We start from the raw sequence: 18045 nt of genomic DNA on the forward strand, positions 1-18045 counted from the left end.
GCACCGATCCACTTAAGGCAAATTTCACCCTCTCCAATTTAATAAACCCCGCCATATTGTTGATCCAGGATTCCACGCTTGGGGGCCTCGCATCCTTCCACTGAAGAAGAATCCTTCGCCGGGCTACCAGGGACGCAAAGGCCAGAATACCGGCCTCTTTCGCCTCCTGCACTCACGGCTCCTCTACCACCCCAAATATTGCGAGTCCCCAGCCCGGTTTGACCCTGGATCCTACCACCCTTGACACCGTCCTCGCTACGCCCTTCCAAAATTCCTCCAGCGCTGGGCATGCCCAGAACATATGGGTGTGGTTTGCTGGGCTCCCTGAGCCCCTAACACACCTGTCCTCACCCCCAAAAAACCGGCTCATTCTTGTCCAAGTCATGTTTGCCCTGTGCAGCACCTTAAACTGTATGAGGCTGAGCCTTGCGCACGAAGAGGAAGAGTTCACCCTGTTAAGTAATGGGTTAAGAGACATTGCAATTAGTTGTCTCATTTATGTTATGCAGCACGGTAGCATTGTGGATAGCACAATTGCTTCACAGCTCCAGGGTCCCAGGTTCGATTCCGGCTTGGGTCACTGTCTGTGCGGAGTCTGCACGTCCTCCCAGTGTGTGCGTGGGTTTCCTCCGGGTGCTCCGGTTTCCTCCCACAGTCCAAAGATGTGCAGGTTAGGTGGATTAGTCGTGATAAATTGCCCTTAGTGTCCAAAATTGCCCTTAGTGTTATGTGGGGTTGCTGGGTTGTGGGGATAGGGTGGAGTTCTTGACCTTGGGTTGGGTGCTCTTTCCAAGAGCCGGTGCAGACTCGATGGGCCGAATGGCCTCCTTCTGCACTGTAAATTCTATGATAATCTATGAATCCATTAATTGACACTGATATGTAAAGGGACTTCAGGTGGCCTCTGGCGGGTGATGTGTAGTGAGAGTTTTGTGCAAAGGCTGTTGGAAGGAAATAAATGTGTTGGTGAAAAAGGAACAGAACTTTAGACTCTTCATATCACAGCAGCTAAAACGTCTAACAATTGGCAGCAGAGGATGGTTGCTGTGTAAATGTGAAGGGTTGAAAGATACAACTTTTCCAGATCAAACCAAGGAGTGAGTGAGAAAAGAAAAAAAAAAGGGATATATGGCTGAACCGAGGGTAAAGATGGCTGGATATGACTATCCTCCCTTATTTTCTGAAAGGGAATCGTACGACCACTGGAGAAGTGCAGTAGTTATGTGAACTAAGGTAACTGCTTTTGGGAAACAGAAAACAAGGTATGGCATTGGCTCTTTCTCTGCCATATGGCAGTAAAATCCGAAACAAAGTGCTTTCTGAGCTGGAATTAGAAGAGTTAGACTCAGAAGAAGGTCTGGAGACTTTATTACATTATATGGATAAGATTTATAAGAAAGATGACTTGTTAAGTGCGTATGAAGCATGGTCGGATTTTGATAAGTTCTGGAAAATGGAGGATATCTCCATGGAAGACCATATAATGGAATTTGGCAGACTATATAAAAGGCTGCAGAATCACAATCTGGAATTTCCACAGTCTGTGTAGGCCTTTAAATTACTTGACTGCGCTAGAGTGAGCAACATGGATAGGCTCCTGGTTTTGACAGGAGTTCAGTTTACGGATGAGGATACCTTATTCGAACAGATGACAAAAGCTTTACAAAAGTTTCTGGGGAAACATTCGATTCCGATGGCTCTGATGACCCAAATAGGTCAGCCTGCAATAAGGCAGAATATGGAAGATACACTACTAACAGGATGGCGAAATCGTATGGCTACGAACAGGGCTCAAAATGATAGAAGGAGACCGAGACAAGGAAATTATGAAGACAGAAACCCAGTTAGAACCTACAATAGGAAGATGAACCCCAGAAATGCATGGGGCATGATAAATCGATGTTTTCGATGTGACTCTCAATACCATTATGCTTTCAACTGTCCAACTCGTTATGATAGAGTGTTTGAAGCGACACATGACACGAAAGAGTCAGAAGAGGAAAAAGATAGTGACCAGAAAGAAGGTATTGTCCAATTGACAAGCAGTTTTACGCCGGTAATGAGGGTGTTGGTTGCAGAATCCTAACTGTGCAGTATTGGACAGTGGCTGCACATCTACTGTGTGTGGAATTGACTGGTTAAAATGTTACCTGGACTCTTTGAATGCTGAAAATCGTAACAAGTTAAGGAATTTGAAAGTTCCACAAGTTTCCGGTTTGGGGATGATAATACTCTGAAGTCGCTGAAAAGAGTGGTGAACCCTTGCAATATTGCCGGAGTGAATCATTTTATTAGCACGGATGTTGTATCAAGTGAGATACCTTTGCTTCTGAGCAGACCGTCGATGAAGAAAGCACACATGAAACTGGATATGGAACAGGATAAGGCAACAGTTTTTGGAAAGACGGTGGACTTACAATTTACAGTCGGGACTCTATTGTATTCCATTACTGACAAATAATATTTCAAGTAGAGTCGTTAAAGATGTGTTAATGGCAGTTGAAAATGGGACTTCAGCTGATAAAAAGCTTGTGGTATTAAAACTGCATAGGCAATTTGCACATCCGTCTCCTCGGAGGCTTTAAAATTTATTAAAGGATGCAGGGGTAAGGGATGACGACTATACTAAACTGATAGAACAGGTTAGTGACCGCTGTGAAGTTTGTAGGAAGTACAGAAGGACACCAGCACGACCAATAGTAACCCTACCTTTGGCCAGGGATTTTAACGACATTGTGGCCATGGACCTTAAGATCTGGGATAAAGCAAATAATATATTTATTTTGCATTTTGTAGATTTAGCAACCAGATTTAGTCAATCAACGATTGTACGAAGTAAAGAAAGGAAAGTAATTCTGGATCAAATCGTGGAAAAATGGATAGGGACAGGAATGGGTCCACCGGCAAAATTCCTGATGGACAATGGGGGAGAATTTGCTAATGATGAGTTTAGGGATATGTGTGAAAACATGAATATCAGAGTTATGAATACGGCTGCAGAAAGCCCATTTAGTAATGGTGTCTGTGAAAGAAATCATGCTGTCATCAATGACATGCTTCGGAAAATTTTGGCAGATCAACCAAATTGCATGCTAAATTCAGCTTTAGCATGGGCAGTACATGCAAAGAATTCATTGCAGATGGTTGGGGGCTATAGTCCTTATCAATTAGTGTTTGGTAGAAATCCTAAAATTCCGTCCATTTTGGATGACCAGCCTCCAACTTGGGAGGGGACTACAATGACCTCTGGTTTTGCTGAACATTTAAGTGCATTACATAGCAGTAGAAAAGCTTGTTTGGAAGCAGAAGTCTATGAAAGAATTCACAGAGCTTTAAGACATAACGTACAGCCATCAGATGTTGTTTTTCAGCAAGGAGGCATGGTATACTAAAAGAAAAAGGAACAGAACTTTAGACTCTTCACATCACAGCAACTAAAACATCTAACACACCCTCTCTAGGGCATCTGCCCACGTCCCCTCCTCGATCTCCTCCCCCAACAACTCCTCCTCCCACTTACCTTTCAGCACCTCCACCGAGGCCTCCTCCTGCATCACTTGGTATGTTGCCGAGATCTTCCCCTCTCCATCCCACACCCCCGAGAGCACCCTGTCCTGTACTGTGCGTGGCGGCAGCAGCGAGAATTCTCCCACTTGCCACCTGGCAAATTCCCTTACCTGTAGATACCTAAAGGCGTTTCCCGGGAGGGGAGCCCGTACTTCTCCTCCAGCTCACCCAGGCTTGCGAACTTCCCATCCACAAACAGGTCCCCCAACCTTCTTATCCCTGCCCTGTGCCACCCTGAAAACCCTCCATCTATTCTCCCTGGGACAAACCGGTGGTTCCCCCGTATCGGGGTCCACACCGAGGCCCCCACTTCCCCCCTGTGCCGCTTCCATTGCCCCCAAATTTTGAGGGCAGCCGCCACCACCGGGCTCGTGGTATACCTCCTTGGAGGGAGCGGCAGCAGCGCCGTTGCCAGCGCCTCCGGACTCGTACCCTCACAAGACGCCGTCTCCAACCTCTTCAATGCTGCCCCATCCCCCTGCATCACCCACTTGCGCACCATCGCCACATTGGCAGCCCTGTAGTACCCACAGAGGTTGGGCAGCACCAGCCCCCCCCATCCCTACCCTGCTCCAGGAACACCTCTCTCACCCTCGGAGTCCCTCGCGCCCACACAAACCCGTTGTGCTCCTGTTGACCCACCTAAAGAAGGCCTTCGGGATAAGAATGGGGAGGCACTGGAACAGGAACAAAAACCTTGGGAGCACTGTCATCTTGACTGACTGCACCCTATCAGCTAGGGACAGCAGCAACACGTCCCACCTCTTAAACTCCTCCTCCATTTGTTCCACCAGCCTCGTGAAATTAAGTCTATGCAGGGCCCCCCAGCTCCTGGCCACCTGGACCCCCAAATACATGAAGCTCCTCTCCGCCCTTTTTAGTGGGAGCTTACCAATCCCCCTCTCCTGGTCCTCTGGGTGACCCACAAACATCTCACTCTTCCCCATGTTGAGCTTGTACCCTGAGAAATCCCCGAACTCCCTGAGGATCCTCATTACCTCCGGCATTCCCCCCCACCGGGTCCGCCACATACAGCAGCAAGTCGTCCGCATAGAGCGACACCCTATGCTCCTCCCCACCCTGCACCAGCCCCCTCCAGTTCCTAGACTCCCTCAGTGCCATAGCCAGGGGTTCAATCGCCAGCGCGAAGAGCAGGGGGGACAAGGGACACCCCTGCCTCGTCCCTCGATACAACCGAAAGCATCAGACCTCCTCTTGTTCATGGCCACACTCGCCATCGGGACCTCGTACAACAGCCTAACCCACCTGACGAACCCCTCCCCAAACCCGAACCTCTTCAGTACCTCCCACAAGTACCCCCACTCTACCCTATCAAAGGCCTTCTCAGCGTCCATCGCCGCCACTATCTCCGCCTCCCCCTCCCTCGCCGGCAGAACATGTTCCTTTTGTTTGCAGACAATGGGTCCCTGTTTATGAATGTATGTCGCTTCTTGCAAGCTTAAATGAGCTAGTGGAGCTTGATTGATTATTTTAAACAGTAGATATTTGTTTTGGGCTTTACAAGTGCAGCAGGCTGAGTATAGTCTGTACTGTGCCTATTATGAACAGCCAGAGGAACATGGTGTTTAATTTGACCAACTAATTGTTGAGTTGTACAGCCAACATAATTGGCATCGCACTGGCACTCGTGCGCTAATAGTCTCACTAGCAACTAATTTAAGATAATCAGTCAAGCTCATGACATGGCTCATTTATGCTTGCTAGAAGCGACATGCATTCAATGCAGGGACCCGTTTTGTGCAAGCAAATTCATGCATTAAATTTGTACAATTTTTTTGTCCACAAAAATGAGCTTCTTCACAGTTTCTCCAACTGGTTATTTCGGTCATATATCTCGTGTTCCTAGACTTTCAAGCTTTCCACCTTTTTTTGAATTAGCTGGAAACTGTAGGAGCCTATAGTTTATTTTTTCTTTCTCCATAGCAATGCCTCAGTCAATCAGGGTCATCTTGACAATCAGCTAGCACCCCTTTTCTCCGGTCCTATAAATATTTCTGACTATTTGAAATTTGGAATTCCTGCATTTGTCCTGGTGAGTGCATGATGAAAATCTTCGACAAAGTATTTATTTTCAGCAATATACTACTGAGCTACTGTTTGAAAAAGACTGTGCGTGCGATTCTCCAGCCTCGTTATGCTCTCGCTCAAGCGAAACAAGGCCGGTGAATAGCAGGAGAGACCAAAAACGGGAACCACGCCAGGTGCCTAACAGTTTGCGATCAACTGGCCTGCTCCCATAGGCAAAATCGGGATCTCACTGTAGCATGGCAGAAACCAATTATCACCACTTAAGCCCTATTTCCACACAATAAACGAGAGCCACCCATACCCAACGATCTTCTGTCATTCATCGGCCTCCCCAGCAAATGGTCATGCTGGCGCTGATTAGAACTCCTTTTTAAAAGTGTGAACCTGGCGGAAGGGCTTCTGGGGGGAGCCGAGGAGGTGAGTAGCCATCTTTGCTCACAAGGGAAGAGACTGGGGGTGCTGGGCTTGCTGCCCCAGTGCATGGCGGGTGGTAGGGGACCCCGGCTGGGGTGGGGGACCCTCCTTAGGGGTAGGCTGCCATGGGAGGGTGGGAAGGAGGCCCTGGGGGGACAGCCGGGGGTAACCGCTCGTGGCATCATCATGCCAACCCCTGAATCGTGTGTACCCATTCTGGTGCAACCCTCGTCTCTGCTCATCTGCTTCAATGACCTCCCATAACCCTCGCCGAAAGCCGAGGCCTCGTTCCGTGTGGCTGAAGGCTATTGCTAATAGGGAATTGGCAATCGTGGTTAAGTGAGCAATTCATACAGCCCAAGTGGATTCCTGTGGGAAGGCGGGCCATGTAGCATGTGGAGTCATTGCCTAGCATCCCAATCACACCTTGATGCCTTGCCACTGTGCCTGAACACTGTGGGAGGCAACACCACCTCGTCCGGGTGTCTTCAATGCCTCTGGCGGGCGTCCTTTGGGGGCTCTGAGGCCGGTGGGCCCCGGCTCAATTGTCGGTGGCACACGCAGAAGCCAAGATTCAAATGCCCAGGCATGTGACATAGCTCCAGGAACATGTCCATGGCCGGATGGTGGGTGGGTGCCACGGGGAGGAGGAGATGCCTGGAGAGATGAGCCAAGAGTTCAAAGGTTAGCTCGACATTATGGAAGAAAGTGACAAAGGCATCATAATAGTTGTGCACAAGGGTGTTTAATGTGTAATACAATTCCCCACTCTCCCAATGGTGCCCACCCCCCATCCTCCCAACCACTCCCCCTCCCCTGATGCCCTCATTGATCCTCAATGTGCTTGGATATCCTAACTCTACCACTACGTCTAGGTGTTTCCCTAGGATGTACATCAGAGGTGGAGGCAGCCAGCTGCTTTCCTCTTCCTGTGGCCTTCAATGCCTCTGGTGGGTGTCCTCTGGGGGCTCTGAGGCTGATGGGCCCGGTTCACTTCTCGGCGGCACATGCACAGCCGTGCCGTCCCGTCCTGTCCTGTCTGCTGACTGTGAGATGTGGCCTCATCAGAGGGGTGGAACTCGGGGAGCTGTGGCCACCATCCTCACTCCATGGGACGGGTCGGATTGGCACCCAGCCAATTCGACCTTCCCAGTCACTTCCCAGAGGGCTCTGGCGTTCACCATGGTTCGAGCTCTGGCTGCCCCTGCATCATCTGGCTCTGCCAGCCCTGGCAGTTCCCCATGGTCTGCACCATTGTATCAAGCCCTCAGCGATGCTCCTCAGTGACTGGGACATGCTCTGCAGCACCTCAGCAATGCCCCCCTGTGACTGGAACAAGCTCTGCAGCGCCTCAGCCATCCCATTTGAGAGTGCCAACGTCGTGCACCAGGCTCTCCATTGCGGTCACATAGCAGTGTTGGCCTTGGTGCCACGCGTGGTCAGCGACATCTCCTGTGCTCGTAGCCTCTGGGACTCCTCCAAGCAGCTACGGATCTGCTGGAGTGGCGTTGACACCTCACTCTGAATGTCCCGGCCACTCCCTAATGTTTTCATCAGCTCCAGGTAACCCTGTTCCAGAGGCTCAGCATCAGGCTGGGACCGAGCTGGGTCCTGGGATCCAGAAGCTCTCCAACTGCTGTCTCGTCTGGGGGTTCCTGCCTCTGCTTGATGTACATCAGCAGCAGTGTGGTGCTCATCAGATTGTGCCCCGAAGCCTGACTACTAACATTTCCCACCGAGGTGGTGGAGGGTGGGGTTGACAGCTGTGTCGTGACTATTACGGTGGGATCCTAGGAGCTGTGCTCTGAGGTGGTCTCCTGGGAGGCAGGAGACGCTGCTGGAGGACCTGCGGGAGAATGGATATGTGGTCAGTGGGAGGGATGGGTCAGTCAGTAAGGCAATCACAACTCACATTTGACAGGTCATCCGGGTGGAGCCCGGTGGTTCCTCACCTCTGTCTGGGCCCTCTCTCGACGATTATGGGAGACCTTTTCCTGAGGAGACACAGAGGGGACATCGTTAGCCACATGCGCGGTTCATAGTGGTGGGTAGAGGTGTGAAGGGAAGGTTGGGGGTCGCATGGAGAGTTGGGGTGGATGCTCCTTTGGGGGTCCACAGGTCTTGGGTGTGGGGGGGGGGGGGAAATCGGCAGGGGGCTGTGGTGTCTATTCACTCATACTGCCCGGTTTAGGTCATTGATCTTTATTCGGTGTTCCTGTTCACATTCCCAGCGCTCACAGCTGCTGCCACCACATCCCAGGCAGCACTGGCTGCCCTATGGCTAACCCTCCAGGACCCTCAAGGGAACAGGACATACCTCCTGGCCTCCACGGCATCTAGGAGCCTGCCTAGGTCAGCGATCCCGAACCTTGGGGCTGGTCTTCTTGGTGCCATTGTTGCGAGCTGGCTGGGGTTGGCTGAACAAGTCCGGTGCCGATGAATCGGCTGGAGAGCCTTCATTTGCGGCGAGACGCGGGTGGGGCCTCGTTAAGTGGAGCAATTAAGGATTAATAGCGTTGCCGGCCTTGCTGGGCCAAGTTGCAGGAAGCTTGCGGCATTTCCCGCTCACTACAACACTTAGAAATCTTTCTAGAGAATCGCGCCCCATGTAAGCTCAGATATTGATGCACGATCAATTGCACAAAGACTAAAGTTGGGTACAACTGTGGCTTTATTACAGTCAGATGTGTGGCCTCCTGCTGCAGCTGGCGAAATGGCAGAGCACTGGAGGTCATACATATTTATACAGTTCTCCGTGGGCGGAGCCAGCCGGCAGGAGCTACCGGCGAACCTGTAGTGCAGGTCCTACCTGACATCTCCTATTACAGTGGTTCACCACAGACATAATAAGAAAACAACAAATTAATCTGTCCTACATGGTTTTTCACATTGTTCACTTTCAGAATGGTAATGGTCATGAAAATTGCCATCAAAAGAATCAGAAAGCCATGGAAATTATGGCACAGAAGGGGGCTATCATATTTCTATGGTTAAAAAGAACAACCTGACATAATCCCATTTTCCACCTCTTGGCCCGTAGCTTTGTCAGGAGATTTTTTTTTAAATTCAGTCCCAGGGTGTGACAAAATAGGTAATTATTTCCGATCCTAGTTGCCCTGACAAGGTGGCTAAGCGACTGCTATAGGCAATTTCATAGGGCAATAATGAATCAATTACATTGGTGTGAGATTGGGATCATATATAGGCAAGGCCGGGGAAGGATAGCTGTCTGAAAAGGACATTAGTCAGCCAATTAGGATTTGATGACAATCCAATAGTTCCCTGGTCAATTTTACTGATATCAGGTTATTTACAGATATTTTAAACAAATTACATTTTCAATAAAATCATGGAATTTCAACTCATGTTCTCAGAATTATTATCTGAGGCCTCTGGTCTATTAAACCTGTAACATAATCACTGCACGACTGTACCCTAGTAGTGTATTCATTTTAATTTCAGATATTGTGCAATTTTTAAAAATTGCATAGTTCATGCTCCTTTGTGTTCCAGGTTATTAAATGCACAAGTAGAAATTATACATTGCATTAGATTTACACACAAATTAAGCATTGTGCTGGTTCACTTTTTATTTTGAGCTGACTCATGCGCTGTTGCATAAAATGATTCCAGGGCCTTGGTACTTTTGCACACCAGTGTTTTGTAAGTTAGGTTTAGCTTTCTAGGCAGTAGCTAAAAGCAAATTAAGAGACCTTCTCTCACATATGCAAATTACACGCTTCAGTCCATTTTTATGGATTTAATAACCAATAAAACCCAGTGGTGCCACAGAGAAGGTTGGCACCAAACTGGAAAGATGAAAACTCCACAAACAGGTCTTGTTCTGTACATCAAGCAGTTTTACATCTTAATGCAGGGGTGAGAGAACAATCATGATCATACATATTGGTTCTAATAATACAATTTGTTTTCTTACAGGAAAATATCACCGCTAGATTGACCTTGGAGCAAGGTTAATGACGTTTTACCTGTAATTACAGGATCATCGACGAGGAACAGCAAGATATGTGGCGTAAATGACCAATTGGAGAAGCTGTGAACAAACCCATTTTGTGGACAACTCAGAAACATTTTCAAGTGAAGATGAGCTTTTTAGGAAACACATTTCAAATGATGAGGATGGTGAGGAAGCAGTAAAATAGCTTTTAACTAATTGGGACTAGATCTGTTTGAATTAACTCTTGACTGTGGATTCTTCAGGACAAAAATCGAGATCTCAATAGAATTAACACTTACCTCACAGGGGTAAGTGTAAAAATGAGGAAATTCTCAAGCCAACCCCTTAAAATGTTTTTGTGACAATTCTGCAAGTAATAGAAATAAAATCTTAGTTATATGCCAATGCAGCAATGGACAAATTAGACAATTTCAGTTAAGGTATTATAAGGGATATTGAATGTTTTGTGAGGGCCACGAAGAATCCAGCACGTGTTTTAAGGATACAAATAAATAACATTTATTTACAATAACATATATATACAACAGCAGCAGCAACTTCGCTTGCTGCACACTCCTTCCTGGCTGGTTCCAAACTGGCCAGCTTTATTTATACAGGGAGTCTGCTAATGATTTCTCTGCCCCCCTCATTGGGGAAGCTCATACTCCCACAGGATTGTGGGATTGTCATTAGTCCCCAGTCAATGGTAAGCAGGCAGGTTATAACATCCCTCCCCCCCCCCCCCCCCCCCCCCCCCCAAAGTCCAAGGAATCCACCGAAGACCCTGGCGAAGGAGGGCATCGGACTCGTTTTGCCGCAGGCTGGACACCATTTGCACGAGGCGCTGGATCGGGCGGCGTGTAACGAGACGGAGACCGGTGCTTCCGTGATGAACGGCGTAACGGTTGCACATCCATGGCCCGTGGGCCCGAGGATTCCCCCTCTGATGCGTCCTGTGCCTCCACCTCAGAGTCAGAGTCTGCTGCCTCCGTCATCTCGGCGTCTCTATCTCTGCACGGTTCTGTAACGACCTGCGCAGGCTTTGAGTGAGGCACCAGAGGAAGATTGTGAGGACTACTTTCCATTGTCTCTGGTCTCTGTGGCTGTAGAAATTAGCTCCGGGGGCGGGGAATCTTTGGAAAAGATAGTCTTCTGGACTGAACGTGGCCTACATGTTTGCGCTAGAGACGACCCTGGGTTTGCACCTGGTAAGATATAGGGTCCGTTTGGCGAAAGATTACACCAGGGACCCACTGGGCACCACCAGCAAAATTCCGAACAAACGCTGGGTCACCGGGCGGAAACTGCCGAATCAGCCAATGCCGAGAAAAACCATGTCCCTGCCGTTCTTGTGTGCTGCGTACTTTTGTGCCAATGTCCGGGAAAACCATGCTAAGGCGGGTGCGAAGTCTCCGGCCCATTCGGAGTTTTGCAGGAGCTACCCCAGTCACCGCGTAGGGGGTGGTCCTATACGAAAACAAAAAGCGAGCCAGTCTCGTGTCTATTGACCCGGAAGACTGCTTCTTTAGGCCTCGTTTGAATGTCTGCACTGTGCGCTCCGCCAACCTATTTGAAGCCCGGTGGTAAGGGGCAGTGTGGATATGGCGAATGCCGTTCATCTTCATGAACCTCGCAAACTCCTCACTTGTGAATGGAGTGCAGTTATCCGTGACCAGCACCTCGGGGAGGCTATGCATACTGAAAGACAAACGCATCTTCTCAATTGACAATGTGCGGAGCATCTTATGCACCTCTAGCCATTTAGACTGGGCGTCGATTAATAGAAGGATCCTTGAAAAGGGCCGCCGAAATCTGCATGCAAGCGCGCCCAGTCATGTAGGGGCATGGCCGGCGGAAGCTTCTGATGCTCCTAGCAAATGGAGCAATGGGCACCTTCACAATGTCGGTGTCGAGGCCTGGCCACCAGACATAACTCCGGGCCAACATTTTCATTTTGGTCACACCTGGATGCCCATTGTGCAAGTCTCGTAATATCAGATCCTGTCCTTTTTCCGGGACAATCACACGCGTCCCCCACAAGAAGATGTCGTCTTCCACGCTGAATTCTGACAGCTTGGAGGAAAATGCCTGCAACTCGCCTGGGAGTTGTCTATGCTGCCCACCATACAGGACTATGTGCCAAACCCTTGACAGGACTGGCTCCGTCTGGGTCCACTCACGGATCTGTGATGCCGTGACAGGCAAGGTGTCCATAAAATTTGGGGTTGCAACCACCTCACCGGTCGTGGGGGTCGACATGGGGCCGGGCGATAAAGGCAATCGGCTCAGTGTGTCGGCATTCGCTATCTGCGTTCCTGGTTTGTGCTCCAGAGAATACTCGTATGCAGCGAGCAACAAAGCCCAGCGCTGGATCCGTGCGGAAGCAATGGGCGGTATTGGCTTACCCTCTCTGAAAAGTCCCAGCAGAGGCTTATGATCAGTCACGAAGTGGCGGCCATACACGTACTGGTGGAAACGTTTCACCGCAAAGACCACTGCCAGGCCCTCCTTTTCGATCTGCGCGTACTAGTACCTTGTATAGTTGCAGCAACACCTCTTTACTTTCATACTCCAGTCCCTTTGAAATAAAAGCCAGCATTCCTTTTTCCTTCCCTGCTACCTTCTGTTCTTGGTCATTACCACTTGCTGCACAAAACAAATCTTCCTCACATTCCCTCTGTGTCTGTTACCCAAAACCTTAAATCCGTGTAAAAGAAAGGCTTGCATTTATATAGTGCTTTTCATGACCACCCAACATTACAAAGTGCTTTGCTGGCCATGAAGTACTTTTTGAGGCACAATCACTGCTGTAATGTAGGAAAGGTAGCACAAACAAACAGCAATGTGTAATGACCAGATAATCTGTTTCCTTGTGATATTAATTGAAGGATAACAATTGACCTGTGCAGAATGGATAAATCCCCTGCTTTTCTTTGAAATAATGCAATGGGATCCTTTACATCCAACCAAGCAGGCAGATGGGACCTCAGTTTAAATATTTCATCTGAAAGACAGCATCTCAAACAACGTAACATTCCCTCAGTACTGCCCTAGAGCATCAACCTTGATTTTTGTGCTCAAGCCTGGAGTGGGACTGGAACCCAGAAAACTGTGATTCAGAGGCAAGTTTTTGACAGTGTCCTTCAGTCCTTGAACCATCAGCTAATAGGAACAACTTTTCCTTTATCTAAACCTCCCTGTAATAATCTTGTGCACCTGCAGCAGATCTCCCCTCAATTTCCCTCGCTCCAAGGAGAAGCCCAGCTTCTCAACCTAACCTCGTAGTTGCATTTCCTCACCCCTGGAACTATACAGCAGTGTCCCCCAAGGGTCAGTGTTAGGACCATTACTTTATTTTATCTGCAACTATTCTGGTAAATCGCCTCCACAGGCTCTCAAGGACATTCACCATCTTCCTCAAAGGGTGTTGACCAGGACTGGGTGTAATATTCCGCTTTTAGCCGAAACAGAGCTTGTACAGGTTCAGGATAACATCCCTGCTTTTCTACTCAATGCCTCTTATGAAGCTCAAGATTCCAAATTCTTTGTAAATAGCCTCTCCACATGTCCTGCCACATTCAAAGATTTATGCACATAAACCTCCCAGATCCCCCTCACATGCACATTCTTTAGAACTGTGCCCTTAAGTATACATTGCCTCTCCCCATTCCTTCTGACAAAATCCATCACCTTTCACCCCTCTGTATTAATTTCCATCTGCCACTTGTCTCTGCCTATTCTGTGAGCCTATCTATGTCCTGTTGCAGTTGGTATCATTCTCAATGTTCATCATACCTTCAAGTTTGATCACCATTTGCAAATTTTAAAATTTTACTCCGTGGTCCAAAATCCACATAATTTATATCTATAAAATAAAGTTGTGATCCTAACACTGATCCTTGGGGAACACTGCTGTATACCATCCTCCTGTTTGTAAAACAACTTTTACCACAATGCATTGTTTTCTATCCTTGAGCCCATTCTTCAACCAAACTGACTAACCTCATACTCCATGAATCTCAATTTTGTTAACCAGTCAAATGTTTTCTTAAAATCCAAAAAGGCAACATCCCACTGCATTCCCTTTATCAGCCTGCTTTGTTACATCATCAAAAAGTTCAATTTGACTATTCAAACATGGTTTACCTTTTACAAATCCATGCTGGCTCTCCTTAATTAACACAGACCTTTTCAATAGTTTGTTAATGTTTCCCCCCAACCCCCACCCTGATTATTGTTTCCAAAGCCTTACCAACCCCCTACTGAAGTTACTAGGAATGTTGTTAGACAATTTCTTGAACAAGGGTACCACATTTGCCACTTGCCAATCCTCTGGCACTCTCATCCTATCTCTGGAACAATGAAAGGTTATAGCAAACGCTTCCACTATCTCCACTGCCCTTAGCAACCTGGGATGCAAGCCATCCAGACCAGGAAACATATCCACTCTAAGCATCGATTTTCACCCCATTCATTACCATTAACATCTCTGCTTCTGCCAATATTTTGTCAGCATATTCTTCCTCAGTAAGCGCTAATATAAAGCATTGATTAAGTATTCTCCCCTTGCTATATACATCTAAGCATATATCACCATTGTTGTCCCCAATAGACCCCAACTGCCTCTTACAACTGTTACGACATCCTGGGCTAGTGTGCAGTCAATTCCAGCCCCACTTGACCTGGAGTTACAACACAATTGAAATTAACAAATAATTCTTAGAAAATATCCAAGTCTTTGGTTCATGGCTGCCCAATAACTACAGTCACCAGGTTTGTAAATTTAAATACAATTAATTTTTATTAATAACAAAAAATATAATTAAATATGCAGGAGATACAACTGGTTAACTATTATCTAATTCCTAACCCCCCCCCCCTCTTTAATGCACCCCCACCTTCTATACATGCACACAAGACAGACAAACAAAGATAGAGGGGAAGAGAGGGGTGTAAAAATAATGATGAAAGTAAAAGGATTCGAGTCTTTGTTTCAGATGATTGTCTTCCAGTACACATTTCTTCAGTCTAGGCATAAGGTTCGAGGTTTTTGCTTTCAGTCTGTAATGGTTTTCACTATAGACTCTTTGCAGGTTCAGAAATCAGCAGTAGGCAGCATTTTGAGGAAAGAGTGAGCGAGAGAGGGACAGACACTCACAGCTTCTTCTCTGAGTGTCCAGGATCTTACTGTCACTTCCTGTGTCCTCTGGAAACCCTGGACACCCATGTAGGACTAAATCTCAGCCTGTTACCGGGCAGAATATGGCCTTTGGCCAATTCATTGGCCACCAGCAGGCCAATCGAACCGATCCCTCTGATCCCTCAAAAGTCTGAGTTCTGCTGTTCAAAAGCTGTATCTTTAATAGCACAGTATACTATTTTGCAACTTTTGTGTTCCTCACTTCCTCTGCTCAACTTAAAAGATATATGGCCATTAAATATCCATAGATCAAAATGATAATCACAAAGTAAAAGAAATGGGAAATAAGGGAATCAACAGGAAGGTCCCTTACACAACCCACTTACTAGTTACATGCTTGTAGAAGATGTTTAGATTATCTTTTATGTTAACTCTCATATTCTCTCCAACTTCCAATTTAGTATGCTGTATTTGCTGCTCATGATGCAGTGTCCTCTACATTGGGGAGATCAAATGGAGACTGTGTGATGGCTTTGCTGAACACCTTCATTGAGTTTGCAAGCATGACCCTTAGCTTCTGGTTATTTTCTATTTTATTTCTCCCGCTCTGACATTTATGTCCTTGGCTTCCTGCACGGTTCCATGATGCTCAATGCGAGCTTAAGGAATAGCACCTCGTCTTTCTACTTGACACTGTGCATATCTATCATTGAGATTAACAACTTTAACCGTAACCATTACTTCCATTTTCTATTGGACAGCAGCACTGGTAATGACAGATAACTGAACTAGAGCCATTGGGAGTGGAGGTGGTGTGGGCTTATTCTTTTGATGGGGATCTTCTATTTGTACACAATTGATAGTGGTGGTCTACATCCCTGGAGACCATCTACCTTTCTTCCACCGTTCTGCATTTCTTGGACATGGGAGAATTTTCCTCTTTGCTAGATTTTCCAAGCTTCCCTCCCTGTTTGCTTTAACTATTTACACCTCCTCTGGATGCCTTTTTTCTTTCCATACTTGTGTCATCATTACCTTTGTTTGCCATTCACCATCCTCATTTTTGTCATTTAATCACTTTTCACTCCACCCCATCACAGATGTCTTCCCTCTGGTCTTTCACCGCCACCTTTCCCTGGCTCTGTACTTGTCCAAGAACTGTTCATCACTAAAACATCTTTCTACTCTTATGAAAGATCAGTGATTTGTTTATCTCTCCACAGATCTTCTTACTCTGCTGAGTATTTTCAACATTTTCTGTACTTCAAAAGCATTTTGTACCATTGAAAAATCAATTTAGACAATTTTCTCTTCTGGAGAAGATTTATCTGTCAGAGTTACTATTGGAATCTCCTATTAGGACATGCTGCACTTGATTTTCCAAACTCTTTAAATTAATGGTCATAAAACCACATGGAGTACAATTTTTCATTTTGTGCAAGTGTCAGGAAACCTGCCCCATCTATTTATAGTTTAGTATATTTGTTTTCTACTGAGTATTTTTAGCCAATGTCGATTTTAGTTTGCTTATAACATTAAAAGTCTTAAAACTTGAAATCTTGTCATATGGTCCAGATTAATCTGCAGAAAGAAGTATAGTCACACTCAATACCACTCTTGGAAAAAATTGCACTTAAATATTTTGATAAGTGGACGTTATGCAAGATTCAAAATTACATCTGGTTCCATGTAGCTTTACTTTTCAATTGCTCAAAAATTATGCCTAGGACAAAACCATCTGCTGTGCGAAAAATAAATTGGCCAAATATTTTTCCGAATCAGTAATGGAGCAGCACGGTGGCAGTGTGGATAGCACAATTGCTTCACAGCTCCAGGGTCCCACGTTCGATTCCGGCTTGGGTCACTGTCTGTGCGGAGTCTGCACATCCTCCCCGTGTGTGCGTGGGTTTCCTCCGGGTGCTCCGGTTTCCTCCCACAGTCCAAAGATGTGCAGGTTAGGTGGATTGGCCATGATAAATTGCCCTTAGTGTCCAAAATTTCCCTTAGTGTTGTGTGGGGTTACTGGGTTATGGGGATTGTGTGGAGGTGTTGACCTTGGGTAGGGTACTCTTTCCAAGAGCCGGTGCAGACTCGATGGGCTGAATGGCCTCCTTCTGCACTGTAAATTCTATGAAGCCTGTGGGATTTGTACGCTTTGGCTAGTGAGATTAAAAATAGACTAGGTTATTTAGGTTTTATTTTATCGAAACACGTGTGATTGTTCATTTTGCCAAGTTCAAAATTGTGGATCAGACAAAATTAATTTTCATGAATCAGGCAGGATTACTGTTCACAAATTAGTGAGAAGATTCACTTTGACAACAGGAGGAACATGTTAATGATTGCAGCTTTTATCAGACAGCTAAGCGATTTCTGGTTTTGGCTGTGTGTAAAAATAGTCTGGTGGGAAATGCTGAAAGAAAACATAACTGCTACAGGCCTTTACTCAGTTGTCTGGCAAGGTGTGAAGACTGTTAACATCTTGGTTTGACTGACCCTCTAAAAAGATTGTCCGACAAGATAAATATTCAGGATCAGGTTATTAATTTTAATCTCAGTTGAGCAAGCACCAAGTTCTGTGAATGCTTAAAATTTACATATTCTACATGTAACATCTCATTCTGAAAGACATACCTTGAGACATGGGGCTGAATTTTTGCAAACAGTTACTGACCTGGAATGTTCATGGAGGCTTCCCTTTAATTGGCATGGATATAGGTTCCCTGACCATTTAAGGGTACAGGTAAGCTCTCAAAGCTGGTGATTTAACCAAAAGCCAAGTAACCAAGAGAGAGCATATACATGAATGAGCCCTCACCAACATTTTTGACAAATAAATTTTAAAAAAACAGCTAGGCCATCATTGGCAATGACGGGGGGAATCTAGCTATGGGGCAGCCTTTGGTTGCTTCCAGGC

At 46.6% G+C, this 18045-nt stretch overlaps 1 long non-coding RNA gene across 3 annotated transcripts in view; it reads left to right on the top strand.

Moving 5' to 3' along the window:
• LOC140385182 (uncharacterized) overlaps positions 1-10393 on the top strand; it is a 115140-nt gene extending 104747 nt beyond the window's left edge. For 2 of the 3 annotated variants that reach the window (XR_011933305.1, XR_011933306.1), the window contains one exon: positions 9970-10393. This is a non-coding gene — a long non-coding RNA (uncharacterized lncRNA). The remainder of the gene's footprint in view (positions 1-9969) is intronic. The other variant, XR_011933304.1, reaches the window with a different exon arrangement.
• The last annotated feature ends 7652 nt before the right edge of the window (positions 10394-18045 follow it).

Source organism: Scyliorhinus torazame, chromosome 11, assembly GCF_047496885.1.
Source record: "Scyliorhinus torazame isolate Kashiwa2021f chromosome 11, sScyTor2.1, whole genome shotgun sequence".
NCBI classification, from domain to species: Eukaryota; Metazoa; Chordata; class Chondrichthyes; order Carcharhiniformes; family Scyliorhinidae; genus Scyliorhinus; species Scyliorhinus torazame.